The sequence below is a fragment of the Catharus ustulatus genome, chromosome 4 (assembly GCF_009819885.2).
Source record: "Catharus ustulatus isolate bCatUst1 chromosome 4, bCatUst1.pri.v2, whole genome shotgun sequence".
Taxonomy (NCBI): domain Eukaryota; kingdom Metazoa; phylum Chordata; class Aves; order Passeriformes; family Turdidae; genus Catharus; species Catharus ustulatus.
The window spans coordinates 21,874,019-21,888,511 of record NC_046224.1 but is presented as its reverse complement, the minus strand read 5'-3'; the positions used below and the strand labels follow the sequence as shown (position 1 = coordinate 21,888,511).

General features: G+C 47.7%; 1 protein-coding gene across 1 annotated transcript in view; it reads left to right on the top strand.

Annotated features, from left to right (window-relative positions):
• The first annotated feature begins 2,110 nt into the window (after positions 1–2,110).
• Positions 2,111–14,493, top strand: part of GRIN2B (glutamate ionotropic receptor NMDA type subunit 2B) — a 206,584-nt gene continuing 194,201 nt past the window's right edge. Inside the window, exon 1 of the mRNA XM_033058313.1 lies at positions 2,111–2,193. The gene's annotated coding sequence lies outside the window, so the exon portion shown is untranslated. The remainder of the gene's footprint in view (positions 2,194–14,493) is intronic.

Below are 14,493 nucleotides of genomic sequence, written 5' to 3'. Positions count from 1 at the left end.
TGACAACAGAGTGGATCGCCCTGCCGCAGCGAGGCTGAGAGCACCATGGGCAGCGAGGGTGCAGGCATCCATGGGCAGGGCAGGATGAGGATGACGACACGTGTTCCTTTCTGTTCAGGCTGATTTCACATTTCTTAGCTTCCAAGGGGCACTGAGAATAGCAATTAAAGCACCGGGCTTAATTGCAGAGTATCCAATTTGGATATTAGCGTTATCTCTGCTCTCACTGCTTTCTTTTCCTTCGGATCCAATTCTGCTGCCTGCCTACTGGCTGGGTGCCTATTCCTTTCTTCTCATTATTACTATTTTATGGTTATTGTTATTATATTTTTTTAAAGCATCCCTTCTCTCGGTTGCTTCCACCCATGCGGGTCGCGGTCGGAGAGGGCGCCGGGAGCCCCGGGCGGTCCCCGCGGAGCTGCGGCTCGGTTCGGTTCGGTTCGGCTCGGCCCGGCCCGGCCCGGCCCCGGCTCGGCCGGAGGCACAGGTGTCGCCCGTCCACGGCTCCCCCTTCGCCCCGCCAGAGGCCGGGACCTGCTTCCCCCGGCGGCGGGCAGGGGTTGGTCTCCCCTTGCCCGTACTGCCCCTCCTCCTCCTCCCCCCCGTTTCCTCCGCTGCTCACTCGCACAGCTTCCCCGCCCCTTGATATCTCCCCCTCCCCACCATTTTCCGCGGGTATATTTAATTATTATTAATCATTAAGCCGCTTTATTAATTCACCTTCCCATGCTTCCCCACCTCCGGGAAGCATTCTCGGAGCTTTTATATCGCTGAGAATTTTTTTTTTAATGTATTTTTAGGGTGATGCTCTGAGCACTTCCCCCTCCCCGCCCCGCATCTCCCACCCGGGCAGTACCAGAGAGGAGCATGAAGAAGTTGAGCATGTCTGAGGCGGATCAGCCTTGCAGGCAGAGAGGGGGGCAGTAGCTACTCAGAGCAGCCCGAGTGCTTGAAGCAGGATTTGCTGGTATGTATGTGGGTCTGGATTTTATGACAGCTGTAAGTGTGAATCTTTTACCGAGCGAGAAAGGAGGGGAAAATAAATATCTACGGCTTCATTAAATAAATGCCTGCATAGCTGTAAGCCCTGTCCGGCTGTGCTGGAGGAGGTGGTGGTGGGGACACTCCCAGCCATCCACCCACCCCAATACAAAAAAAAAAAAAAAAAAAAAAAAGCGCCCAAGCGAAGCCCGGAGAGCCGAGGGTTGCGTTGCCGGGGGCGGAGGAGGCGGGGGGCCCCGCGGCAGGTGAAGCATCCCCCGTGCCCCCCGCCCCCGTGGCGGAGCGTGTGCGTGTGTGTGCGCCCGGCGCGCCCCGCGCTGCCCGTGGAGCCGAGCGCGGCGGGCAGCGGAGCCGGCAGCACTGCAGAGGGGTGGGCACGGCCCTCGCCAGCCCTCGGGGGCTGGGCCCGGGGGTGGGCGAAATGCTGTGCGTGCATGGGGAGGGGGCCGCGGGTGGGGGGGGGAGTCGCTTTCTCTCCGCGATTCACATCGCGCCCGCTTTCCCGTCTCGTATGCATGCCTATCCCGGGAATGGTGTAGTCAGCCCGTATCTGAATTATTTATAGACTCGTGCCAGCTGTTTTTTTTTTTTAATATTTTTTTTTTTAAATTTCGCTTGTGTGCACTATTGGGAAATGCGTTTTGCCTTCCTTTCTTCTCAATATATTAATGTCTTTGTTGGGGAGCGTTTTCTATCCCCTTCAGATCCTTCTAATACAAAATTGATGCTTATTTTTCCCTTCAGGAAGGGGACGCTTTGAGGATAATCATGCTTCACAGAAGAACAGCACCGACCTCCAGTTGCATTAAACACAACCTTCTCCACTAGGGCTCCAGGGGAAAAAAAAAAAGAGAGAGAGAGAATAATTATAAGAATAACCATTAAGAAGGCGAAAGGAATGCTTACTCTGGAACCTGCATTTGACGATCCTCACCACTCGCGCTGAATATCCTCTGAAGTGATTCTCTCCAGCTTTTGAATTTGCACCGCTTCAAGACGCAAGATTGCCACAAAGAAACCTCTATTTTTTTTACAACCAAATAGGATTGTTTTTTAACTCATTCCCCCACGTTTGCCCCCGACCCTTATTCTTCTTACGTGGATATGCAAGCAAGAAGAGAAGACTGGACATTCCCAACATGCTCTCTCCCTTGATCTGTCCGTCTAGAGGTTCTGCTTCTACAAACCAAGGTAGGGAAATTCCTGTTTCTGTGGTTTTGCTTGCAGCTCATTTTGGTACACGGGTTTGCCCAGGGAAGATCACTCACGGTAGAACAAAAGGTTTAGAGATGCTGCTTTTAGAAGCAGATAGAGGGGAAAAAAACCCCAACATTCACCAGACATGTTGATTCCCTCTTGGCTCATCAAATAGGACGTGAAGAGAAGGCGAAAGGGTTTGAGTTAGGTACCACGTTGTAAATTGGGGGAAAGTCCCTTGTGATTTCTTTGGTTTTTTGGGGGGGTGGGCAGGTGGGGTCGGGGGTGACACGGGAGGAGGAACACGGCTTTGGAAAAGGGTGAAAACGAGAATAATTTTCATCCATCCACCCGCAAATCGCCTCCCCCTTTTTCACTGGTCCAGCGGCTCCTTGCCATGCTTTGATGTGAAAGCAGAGCTCGTCAGGAACAGCAGGACGTAGGACCCGCTTGTTGCCGCGGAGGATGGTGCATTACTGAAAACCCACGCCGGGCTCTCGATCGTGAGCGGCCTAACGCGGGGGCCGGGGCCGGGGCCCGGGGAGTGGCCGGGGCCGCCCCTGGCACCGCGGCAGGAGCCCGCCCAGCGCCGGGGCCAGTGCGCCTGCTTGCGTGGAGGTGGAGGGCTATTTTAAGTCCGAGCACGTCAAGCGACTTAGCCTGAACCTACGAGGCGCTGTATTCAGGCAACTTCACGTGTTTTAATTTATCCCCGTCCCCCTGGTGCTATCAGCGAGCATCGTGGCCCCTCTCCGCCTCGCCCCATCCTTTTCCCTCCGCATCCGCCGCGCCTCGCACCCCGTGTGCCCGCGCCGGCAGCCCCTTCCCCAGCCCACTCGGGAGGGATGCAAAATGGCCATCGTGCCGCTCGGCTGTAGATACGCGAGAGATACCGGTGCATCCCGACCGTAACGCGGCATGTGAGTCTTTCCGTAAGATGGTGGCAAGACAAAGGGAGCGGAGCCGCCGCGGGGTGCGGGAGCGCCGGGCACAAGGTGTTGAACGCCTCGGGGTTATTTTGAGCCTCAGCCCGTGCCCGCCGCGCCGCTTCGCCCGTCACGCGTGGGTCTGCCGGGAGAGACGGGGGCAGGCTGGGGAGCTGCACAGCCCCCCCGGGGCGGACCCCAGCACCCTCACCCGCATCGCCAGCCCCCCGCCCAGGCTCCCCCAGCCGCCTCTCCCTTCCAAGCCTGGAAGCGGGTGGGGGGCGGCAGGAGCAGCGGGAGGCGCACCCCACAGAGGGAGGAACAAGGGGGGGTCACCCTCCAGCCCTGCTGCGGGCTGAGGCAGCCTTGAGCCACTCTCAGCCCTTGATGCGTCCGAAGCATACCGAGGCGGGGGCGCGCCTTTCCTACCACCTCCCTTGCCTGCATGCTTCCAGTAGCTCCTCGCCACATTTCTGAGGGGGTTTTGTCGGCCTATTGTTAAAAACCGGGAGCGGTTCCGCGTGAAGGGGTTGAGAGCCACCTTTCCTGACATATTCTGGCTGTGCTTCTATAAATATCTAAGGCTTCCCAGGGTATCCGCGCCTGGATCCTCCCTGCCTGAGCTCTCCCTCCCTCGCCGCAAGTGGGAGTAGAAAGTTTACCTGTGCGGAGAGGAGGGCGTGTGGGAACCTCTCCCCCGTTTTCCGAAAGAATTTCTCAGGCCTCACAGCTCCCGGATTTTCCCAGGACCCCAGCACTGAACTGGTGGGGGATTGTAGCCCCCTACTCGGCCATCGCACACTCCTGAGAGATCCTAAAAGCACAAACCGCGGAGGAGGATGCACGGAAAGGGGAGGGTGGGCTCAGTCCCTGCCTTTCTGCCCCCTGCTCTGGGTTTTGCAGGCACATCGGAGGGCAGAGGGCAAGGTTTTCTCGGGTTCCTGGCCAGCGGGGCCAGGCTGCCTGCTCCCCTAGAGAGCTTTACCCAGCCCTGCCGGCCACGGCCGCCTGCCCTGCCATCAGGGCACCCGGCCCGAGCGGTGCCGCATCCCTGCCACAGCCCCTCCTCGCCATGACCAGGGCCAGCCTCATGCAGAGGTGCAGCAGGGCAGGTGGGACTTGGGGAGGGGTCTTAAAGCTTTGATGCTCAGCCGTGGGAGCCAGGAGCATCAGCCCACATCCTCACTCCTCTTTACTGCCCAGTCTCTCTGGCTGCTACCTTTACCTGCGACTTTTCCTCATCTTTGCAAGCTCCAGTATTGGCAAAAAGAGATGCCCACTGACATTGCTTTCCCCACCATCGAGCACAGCTACCTCAGGCTTCACAAGCAGTGTATGGAGGCAGCTGATTCCTCCTGAGCTGCCCCTTGGGCGGGCAGGGTATGCAACACCCCCAGCTCATGGGGTGCTAGTGCTATCCCATCCCCATAAGGCCTTGGGGATTAGAGCAGGGACACAGGACCCTGCTGTGTTGGGTGACCTGGTGTGCCCCAGCTGCAGCTCTGTAGAGAGCAGCAGTTCGTTCGTGGGTGCAGGATGCTCTGCAAGAAGGGAGGTGTGGGTATGGGCAATTTTCAACTGCTCACCCACGCCACCCCAAAGCAGCAGCTCCTGTCACCTCCGTATATCCTGCTTTTCTTTGGTCGCTCACCACACCACCTTGTCTCCCAGTCCTAGGTGGAGGTCTCAGAGGGTTGGGACACGATGGAACAGGTTGATGGCAGAGTCAGAAAAGAGCCTGGGGATGGTGACATCTGCTTCTACTTCCCCTTGGCGCAGCCATTGTTACACAGGGGCAGATCTCAGCAGGGAAAAGAAAGGAAGCATGGTCAAAGCCATAGCTCCTCTTCCCAGCGACCCTGGGCTCTGATCTGTTGGCACACACCTGCTGCACCAGCCAGTTCAGCCTGTGTCAGTCCTAGTGCCTCTTGAGATCCGTGTGCCAGTGAAGCCATTGCTGAGCAAAGGGAGATGTCAGCAGCGGCACCCAGCCATCCTGTTCTGGGCAAGGGTCTCAGGATACCAGCATTGTTGGCTGAGTTCTTCTACATTGCATCTGTACATGCCAGAACATCATGCAAGAGATCATGGAGAAGTGGAAAACTCAGAATAGGGGCAATAATCCCAAGCTGCTATCCCCATCCTGATAACGGACGCTTTGATTTGTATTATCCTCATTTTGGATTACCAGCTGTCCCTGTATAAAAAGTCTATCAACCTATGAACCAGCACCTGATCCCCAAGCGCTAACCTACAGGGGGAAAAAGTGATGGAATTAATTTATATTTCATCTTGCTGGGGCTGTTTCTTGGGCTTGGTTTGGAAGAAGGCAGGTGAATCTCGCTTCCGGTGCCAGAGCTCTGGAGCTGCCCTTGGATTCTCACACTGGACTCATTGCCTGGGCTGGCACCAGGAATCGGTCTCTCTGCAGTACCATGTGGGAGGTCTGGATTTGATTTCTGGTGCTGTTTTTTCATTCCCCCAAGCTGGCAGAGGGTGGGAGCACTGTACAGATAGCACTGCTTGTATCTGCAATGGGCTCCATTCCACATTCCCATCCTTAGGATGCACAAAAGCTGCCTATGAGATAGCCCAGACTGAGGACTGGTCCCTAGAGGTTTAATCTTCATGGCCTTTAGAGGGGCCGTGGCTCTACGCTGCCTGTACTCTCCTTAGCAGCATGGTGGGCAGTGGTGAAGGACAGCTACCTTGCGGCTAGAGAACACACTGAGGGTTTTTTAATTTTACAAATTTCTTTGTGTAAGATGCAATTAATTGCAAGAAAATGGATTAGTTAATAGAAAAGATGGACTAGATGATCTTTCTGAGCAAGGTGGCTCGGTGTATTGCGATTGCCTAATCCACCATGGAATGCTCATAGTATCCCTTCTGCCTGACGTCAGGGCTCTAGGTCTGCCTGACTCTTCTGCAATTCTGTGATTAGCCTTCTTTGATATTTATTTATACTTGAGAGAAGAGCACCAAGTGGTTGGGAGAAGCACAGCTGAACAGTTATCTGCTGTTACCCTGATCTGTCCTCTGTCCACCCATCCACAAGAACTCTTTACACCAAAGTGAGTCAACTTGTTAATTGTCGCTTTGCTGCAGTCAGACAGACTCGCTGCTGCCTTGGGTACCTCCCTGCGTAAAATGAAATGGCAGTTTGAAGATCACAGCACTGAAATATGTAGAAGGGGAATCAGAGGAAAATAAGATATTTGAAGCTAAGCATGGCCCACCTGCTACCGCTACCTTGTCCCTCCTTACCAGTTTTGTGTTTCTGCTTCTGCAAAGTACCTTGTAATGGGAACTAAAACACCTATTTCTCCAAGTACAAAGGGGCCTCCACCAATCCCTCTGACCTATCTACCTTTCTTGCTTGTCTATTTGTCTAAAGACAGGAAAGAAGGTTCCTGCCAGGTATGGTACTGGTGCTCACTCTGGCAAAATTAGTGCCATGGTGCTAAGTGCCTGGGAACTAGGAGATTGACCTGACAGGTTAAATGTTAAAGCTGCTTTTCATGTTGGGAAAAAAATATCCAAGCAAACCCATCCTTTATTGTTCAGGACCTCGTTGCTTCCTTAAGCTGCAAACCACAAGCTTCCGACTAGAATTGTACATGGAAGTGTAAACTGGTGTGTATAAAAGTCGACCAAGTGCAGGGCGGTGATCAGTGCAAACCAAGCAGCATATCTCCATGGGCCTGAGGTCACTGCAGAGAAAAAAATCCCATCTCTATGCACTCAGAAACAATTGTGTGGCAGTGTGCAAACTGTGCAAATTCAAATTGAATTCAAATCATGGCTAATTTGGACCTCTCGAGGCAAGGCTGCCTTTTATTCAGTGTTTTCTTGGAAACAGAACAGAACACTGACTCTGGGCAGGAGAAGGGACAGACTTCTCTTTATAAATTTTTTACATATACATTGAATATGCTTGTGAGAAGAATAAAAATACTTATTTTTCCGTACTCAGGGTCACCAAAAAAATTGAAGAGTGAAAGGATGTGTGTTCTGAGACTCATTGCCAGCTCATTCTTCCCAAAACAGCTGGTATTTTCAGACTGCAAAGTAAGCTGGGTGGCTCTTTTCCCTTTCTAACACAAGCAATTGTTTTATATCAATATATATAATCTAGATCAATACCAGTATAGATGAATTGATTAAACATCTGGGGAAAAAGAAAGTTTGAATGAGAGTGGTTATTGGCTCAAAGGGATACTAGCCTGAGATCTCTGCAGTCACCCCCTACACCTCAAACCCAAGGAAGGTTCAGAACTGAAAAGAGTCACTGAAAGTGGCTCGGGTAAAAGGTTAGGTTGCTAGCTCTGAATACTGAGGATGTTTCTGTATTCCCAAAGCACAGTATTACCAACATTGGTGTGCAAGGCTATGCTGAAACATTTATAGGAAAGAAACGCTCTAAGGGGAAAAATGTGAATTTAATCTTTATGTTTGGTGGCTTATCTGTACTGATGGCTCCTCCACTAAAACAGGTGCAGGATCACCAGGTTATCTGGCCTGAATAATCCATGAGATATTATTCTGTCACTCCTGCACACCCCTGGCATGCTGTGGTTGTAGGAGCTCACCTCCAATTAACTGTCCATGTGACAAACTCCAAAGCTGCTTCTCAAGGTAGCAGTCAACCTACACTACTTTGTCTGTGTGTAGTTATTTAGTTATTTAGTTATGAGAACAGTTCTTGCTGACTGTACTTCCAGTTTGGACTTTCAACCAAGATCAAGAAATGAAGCAATGTAGCTACCGCCATCCTCCTCCACACCAACTGTCCAGCACATATGTGAGCTCTGTATACAATCCTCGTTTGTTCAAAATTGTGATCTGTCTAGAACCTATTTACAGATGTGGTTTAGCTCTGCTTAGGTAACTATGTTCTGTTTGAGGGCAGCACTTCTAAGAGAGGGAAGGACTGGGGGGAGTGCGCAGGAGTGAGCAAAGACAATGATCACAGAGCAGAGGAAACAAGACCTGTAAAGAAAGAATGAGAGACCCCGGGAAGCTCAGTCTGGAGAAAAGACAACTGTGGGTGGATCCTTAGCTGTCTGCAAATACATAAAAGACTATTACAGAAAGAAGACAGGGGCCAATTATTCTCATTAGTCACAGAGGACAGATCAGGAAATAAATTACTTTAAGATGAAGCAGAAAGAATACAGATTAAACATCAAATTAAATGTTTACTGCACTAATGTTTTAGTGACTGTAGAAGAGCTGATAAATTTGGCAAATTAGCTGCGGCTGACAATATTTAAAGCTAGATGTAGGTGCTAAACTATCAGGATTTTGTATCTAATAAAGTCTGCCTGCAGTGAACCTCAGATCATGATATTTGCATGCCTATGCAAACAATTTTGGAAGAAAGATAATGAGGTCAATTTGTCCTGTGTGCAGGAGCGACAGACTGTCCCATTGGGGGAAACTGATTGGGTTTGGCTCTGTGCAACAAATCTCATACGGTACCTGTAGGAGTCAAAATTATGGTGTCGACTGGTGGCACAGCTTGTGTGCATCAGGAGCTCCCCAAAGATGCCTGGTTTACAAAAGCTCTGGTACGTTGTGACAGCTCACGCTGTCCAGGGGAATGGCAAGAGCTGCAGTATAGAAATCGGGCAGAAGAGGCTTACAAACATGTCCTGTGTGAATGATGCTTTAGCATTTGCAAGCACAGTTCTTGAATCCTGGGATAAGTTGAGCTGTTTAGATTGAGACCATGTCTCTTTCATTCTGTAGCCACTGCTTTCAAGGCTTTACACTACCACAGCATCTGAATAGCTACTGGGCCAGAACCTGATACTGCAAGGGGAGGGGAGGTTTACCCTCACACACTGTGAAAATTCCTACCTTGCTATTGCATGACGTCATTCTTTTGTCTTGCAAGATGAGGTACAGCTTAAAAATACCTTCTGTTTACTCCTCTTTGCTACTTCTAGAAAATAAAATGGCATCTGGGTGGCCATGGGCATTGTGAGTTCTGGGGATCATCACTTCACTAGCCAGCCTTCACAGTCAAATCTCTTTGTGCTCTGAGTTGGAGGAGCTTCCTGTGCCTGCTTGGGGTTTGGATGAGCACCTCTGGCAGTGGGTTCTGTGAGGTATCTTCCTACCTCGGGTCACTAGAGATTCCCGTGCCAGTAGCTGAGATGTCTGAAAGGGCTGTTTTGAATTGAGTTTGGCCAGCATTGGGAACATGCTATGTGGCCTAAGGCCTATGCCAGTGTAAATCCTCCTGTGCATCAGCAGAAATGGTGACTGTGGTGCAGCCCTGCTGGTGGATTACACTATTTTAAAACAGAGTAACAAGCATGTAATCCCGACCTCTGGTGTTTTTTTGTAGGAATCGGGAATTTTCTATATCGGTGTCCAGGACACACTCAGACTCAAATGGAGGAAATGACACAATAATCTCTTATTATACTTGTATTTCACATTTTTATTTAGCTTCTTCATCTAATCTCTTAGTTTGGGTTGCCATGCACTGTTGGGAGATAATATATACAACTCTCACATGGATGTAGCTTCTTGCATGTATAACCTCTGAAGAATTTGGAGGATTCTTCAAAAGGAAACAAATGTAAAACTACTAAATTCACTACTTCAAAAGAGACTAGGAGGTGAGATGGCTACTTGAAGCCAGCTGAGGCAGATAAAATCTGGTGTCACCAACCTGATGATAATTTACTAGTGCAAATGCCGTGTCCCACATCATAGCTGATTGCCTAATAACCAGATGATTGTTTTCAGGTGATAGGCAGAATAGCCTCATGGATAGCTTAAGATTGCAGTGTTACTTCTGGCTGTGGGCCATGAACAGGATACAGTGGGATATCAGTAGGTTAGAGATTGAAGTTTGTAGTAACAAGGGACTGTGGTTTCCCTGTGTCACATGAGACTTCTGCTGCTCACTGCTGGAAATGAGGTACTGGAGGTACACAGTGCCTGTTTGAAAGGTGAAGGTCCTAAATCTGTACCACCTGGGAATTAATTGCAGAAGAACTGCTAGGATCCTAAAGCCAAGGGCAATCCCAACTCTTCACCACCAGTGATTTTGAAACCCGTGCAGTGAGAAGAATGGCTCTACTGCTGCATGGAAAGCTGTCAGGATGCTGCCACTGCTCCAGGAGGAGGATGGAGAAAGGGCTGCTGCTGTAAATCTTTGTGCCAGGTAAAGCAGTTTTTGTTTAGTTGTACACAGCTGGATTGCTGAGGAATTTCTGTCACAAGGCTTTGCTTAGAAATGCATTTGAAGTGCAATGTGGCCCAGGAAATGCACTAGAACGCGGTAACTTGCGGCTACTTGCACGTAGGCATACGCTTGTATGGAAAGCACATGGGAAGGATCTGCATATCCCTGCACCCCTCTCTCTCCTCCTCTATAATTCTCTATTATTGCTGGCTGCTGTAGTCAGTGGCCTGAGTATCTCAGGGGAGATTCCCTCCTGTCAGACGTGTGTTTCGGCAGAGGCAAGCTGAAACATCAGAGGCTGACAATCCCCAAGGGAGAGTCTAATGAAAGCGACAGAATGACATAATCTGTTCTCATAGTCTCTCCTTTTTAGCTCTCCACGTTTTTGGTGCAACCTGAAATTGCCCTCTAATTTATTACTGAAAAGGTGACTATCATATATAATTGAAATTATATAGATAGTGTCCTGAAATGTTCAAAGTCAAAGTATAAAATCAGCGTGGATGTGGTCTGCGGTACTGTCTTTCTGAAGGAAGCTTTTAAAACTCAGTCTGGTAAATGCCATGAAAGTATAAATAGAATCTCACAAAAGACATGGCAATAATTTCATTAAGTGATGGGGCACTGGTACCCTAAACAGGAGGAGACAAAAATTAAGTAGCTTAGAAAAATAGGATAGCTGTGGACTGGCTGCCTTGAAATATACTGTGGCTCTTGCAGAAAGCTCTTTGAATCCCTGGTTTGAAAGTTTGTGAATTTTCAATCCAGGGATTCAGAGAGAGAGAAAAGGATCATGCATTAACCATTTTTAATTTGTACCATTTCTATGTAAAGGGGCTCCAACTTCAGGACTCAGAACTTTGCAACTGAGTGCCTGTACCTTGGAGTGCTCTGAATCAGCAGCTGGATGTCACAGAAGGTATCATACATGACCAAACCTTTCTGTGCAATGGCCTTTTTTCTTACTGGAGGGCATAATAACTTTCAGAAACCAGGAGATGCGTAGGAGATGAGTGTTGTTTAATAACATGCCTTGCCTTAATATTCTTGTACAGTTTTTTTTTGGTAGGAGGTTTTTTGTTAGGACAGATTGATTCTTGACTTCAGCTTTTGACATTAGAGGTGATAAATGTTTTTGACAGAACAGGTTTGGAAATGGGTTAACAAAAACAACAAAAAAGGTAATGTAAAGGTTTTGCTAGTTCTACACTGAGCTTAATTAGAGTGTTTGATGTGTTTTCATGAAAAAGCAGAGAAAAGACTAGCTAGCATCCTAGTTGGCAAAAAACTAACAGGGTTTGGTGTGACGCATCCTTATTCTGCATACTTCCAAGTGGGGACTTGTCCCCGAGGTTGTCCTAGCAAGATGAGGGCTCAGACTACTGGGTCCTCTGCAGTAATGCTTTCTCAGTTGGAACTTTTCCAGTTGGAACTGTTCTACTTTATATAAATGCCTATTCATTGTGCTGGAGAGGGAGTGCTCTAAGGACTGGGCTGCGAAGGTAGTTTGTTTCTTTGGCCCAATACAAAGTAATTACTTATAAAAAGAGAAATGATTTCAGCATGAAAGAGATGGAGGCACAGGCTCTGTAGCCCAGAGGCAGTGGAGTCCTCTGAGACATAGGAGACATGGGAGCTAATTCTTCCTCCAAATTAGTCAGTACAGGTTTGTTCTTGTTCTGCTTTGGATGCATTTGTTTTTTCACAGTGACATGACAACAAAATGTTTCATTTAGCATTGAGCTCCAGTGCTGATTCCAGGTGGGGAGTAAAGCGACAGGAAGAGGTGAGTTCCTGAGAAACAAAGACCTGATCCTCAAGCAAGTGCTCTTAAATGAAGGATGAGGGATGAGAACTGTGTACTCTGTGACAGGAAACCAGAGTTACTGTTCCAATGAAATTTTTATCATTTCCTATAATGTGCAGGTAGCTCTTTACAATTGTCTCCAGATCCTTAAAATCATTTGGGATTTTCATTCCTGCAGTTCATATCCCTCAGTATATCCCCTCTCATTGTTCATTATACATTTGCTTTTATAAGCTTGGTGAGATGTTAGACTTTTATATGGAAAGGGGAGCTTTTCCAGAAGCGAACACTGGCTGTGGGAGACTTGTTTCCAGAAGAACTCCAGGGAATCAGTGGTGAAAGGTCAGGTTCTTTGGACGGTGGTGTAGAGCAGGAGCCCCATGGATGTGCTACAGCTTGCCCTCTAGAAAAGCTAGTCCCTATTGATTACAAAGGTAACTTGCATAGATGAGCTTTCTAAAAGCTTTTAATTGTCTCTTTTGTTCTGTGTATATGCATTTTAAGGATGTACTGGGTTGGGAGCTAGAAAAGACAAGAGGTGTATTAAATTATTACTTTTTCACCACCCAGTTTGGAAAACAGTCATGTTCCATGAGAAATCCAAAGTCTCCTAGTGCCTGCTACTCTGTTGTGTGTTTTTCCACTGAGAGAAAACTGGGTACGTGACCGTCCATCTCCTTTTGAACAGGAAGACTGGAGATTCCTTAGTCTGTGTCCAGTGTAAATGGAGCTCAAATATGATTTGAATTTAAGTAACACCAATGTCCCATTAGGTGACCTGAGCCACAATTTATGGATTTCTCAGACCTTGCTTTCAAACCAGACAGTGGCAAGTTGGTTCATGAAATCTCTTGACGTGACCAGGTCTAGGGCTGGTCTGTGGCACCCCACAGAGACCTGTTTCTCTGGATGTTACAGGCCAAGGAGAGATGGCCAGGGCTTGCTGCTTCTATCCCCACTGTGTCCCAGGAGGGAGCTAGTTTAAGAACGAGATTTTATTATAGGTGTTCATACATTTTTTCTGCGTGCATTTAGAAGCATTGCCCATCTTCATTAAGGCACAGCTTTCCTCAGAAAATACTGCTTGCATGATGGAGCGTAAAAATCAAACAAAACAGCAAATTAGAAAGAAGGTTTGCTCTGACAGTCTGAATCCTTTTAAGTGCACAGGGTAATACAGAAATTTGTGTGTTCTCTGAAGTGACAATCTTTTGTGATAGTGCAGCTCGTAGTGCAACTGTGGCAGGACAAATTGTGTACCTGTACAAGGGTGCAGCTGCAGCCCAGAGACTGGCTCCACTGTCCCTTTGAAATGGGAAATCTTGGCACTGGCTGTGGATTCAGCATCAGACTGGATTGACTTTGGATGTCTGCTCTGTGGTATGGGATGCAAAGGCTCCCAATATTTATTTGAATCAGCTTCATTTTGAAGTATTTTTGTTTATAAACTTGTTCACTTTTGTCACTGAAGGAGCATCATAAGCAGCTGTTTAGGTACTGTCTAGGCTGTTTTTTCAGTGCCTGCAATAAATGCTGCATTAATGCTTCGTGTTAATACAAAAGGTTCTATTTTTTTGTCCTTGTGTTTAATGATTTCCTTGTTTCTTGGACATTAAATAACATGATCTTACACACTTCTTTTCCATGTAAGTTTTCAGGTGTTTTCTTGATGGTGTAATCTATTGCTTTTCCTGCAGTATGGAACAGGAGTAGGTATAGAATCTGGTTGACATTCAGTTTTGGGATCAGATTAAGTTGTATCAGGTTTGCTCCCCCAAATCCTCGGGGACTGTACCTGGGGGAGAAAAATCAATGCTCTCTTGTAGAACTGCTTAAAATAGCTGTATTTGGCATAGTTGAAATTTCCATTTGAACAAAATTTGAGACTTTTAAAGCAAATTAATTCTGTTTTCTCATAATTTGTACTACTTTGAAAGAGCAATATAAAATGATTTTAAAGTTGCAGGACAAAATTTGGTTGAAAAATCATAGAACTTGATTTTACTGTCAGAGATCCGGGGCGAGGGGAATAAAGCATTCATGACATAAACTTCTTTTAAAATTTCTGGTTTCCTTATAGGATGTCTAAATATTTAGTGGTAAAAAGACAATATTTAGTCCCATGCTCCTCCTGCATAGGACAAATCTATGTGTGTTATTTAGTTGAAGTATTGGGGTTTAAAGAGTTTGTATGCAAAAGACTCAGCTTGAACCTTGGTTTTACTGAAATGCCACATTTATTACACCAGCCAAAGAAATACAGAACTTGGATAAAATCATCTGGAGATTGTATGTTCCATGAAAGATTTGAAAAGCAATGTAAAGAGAAGGTAAGCTTCACTTGGGAGGAGGAT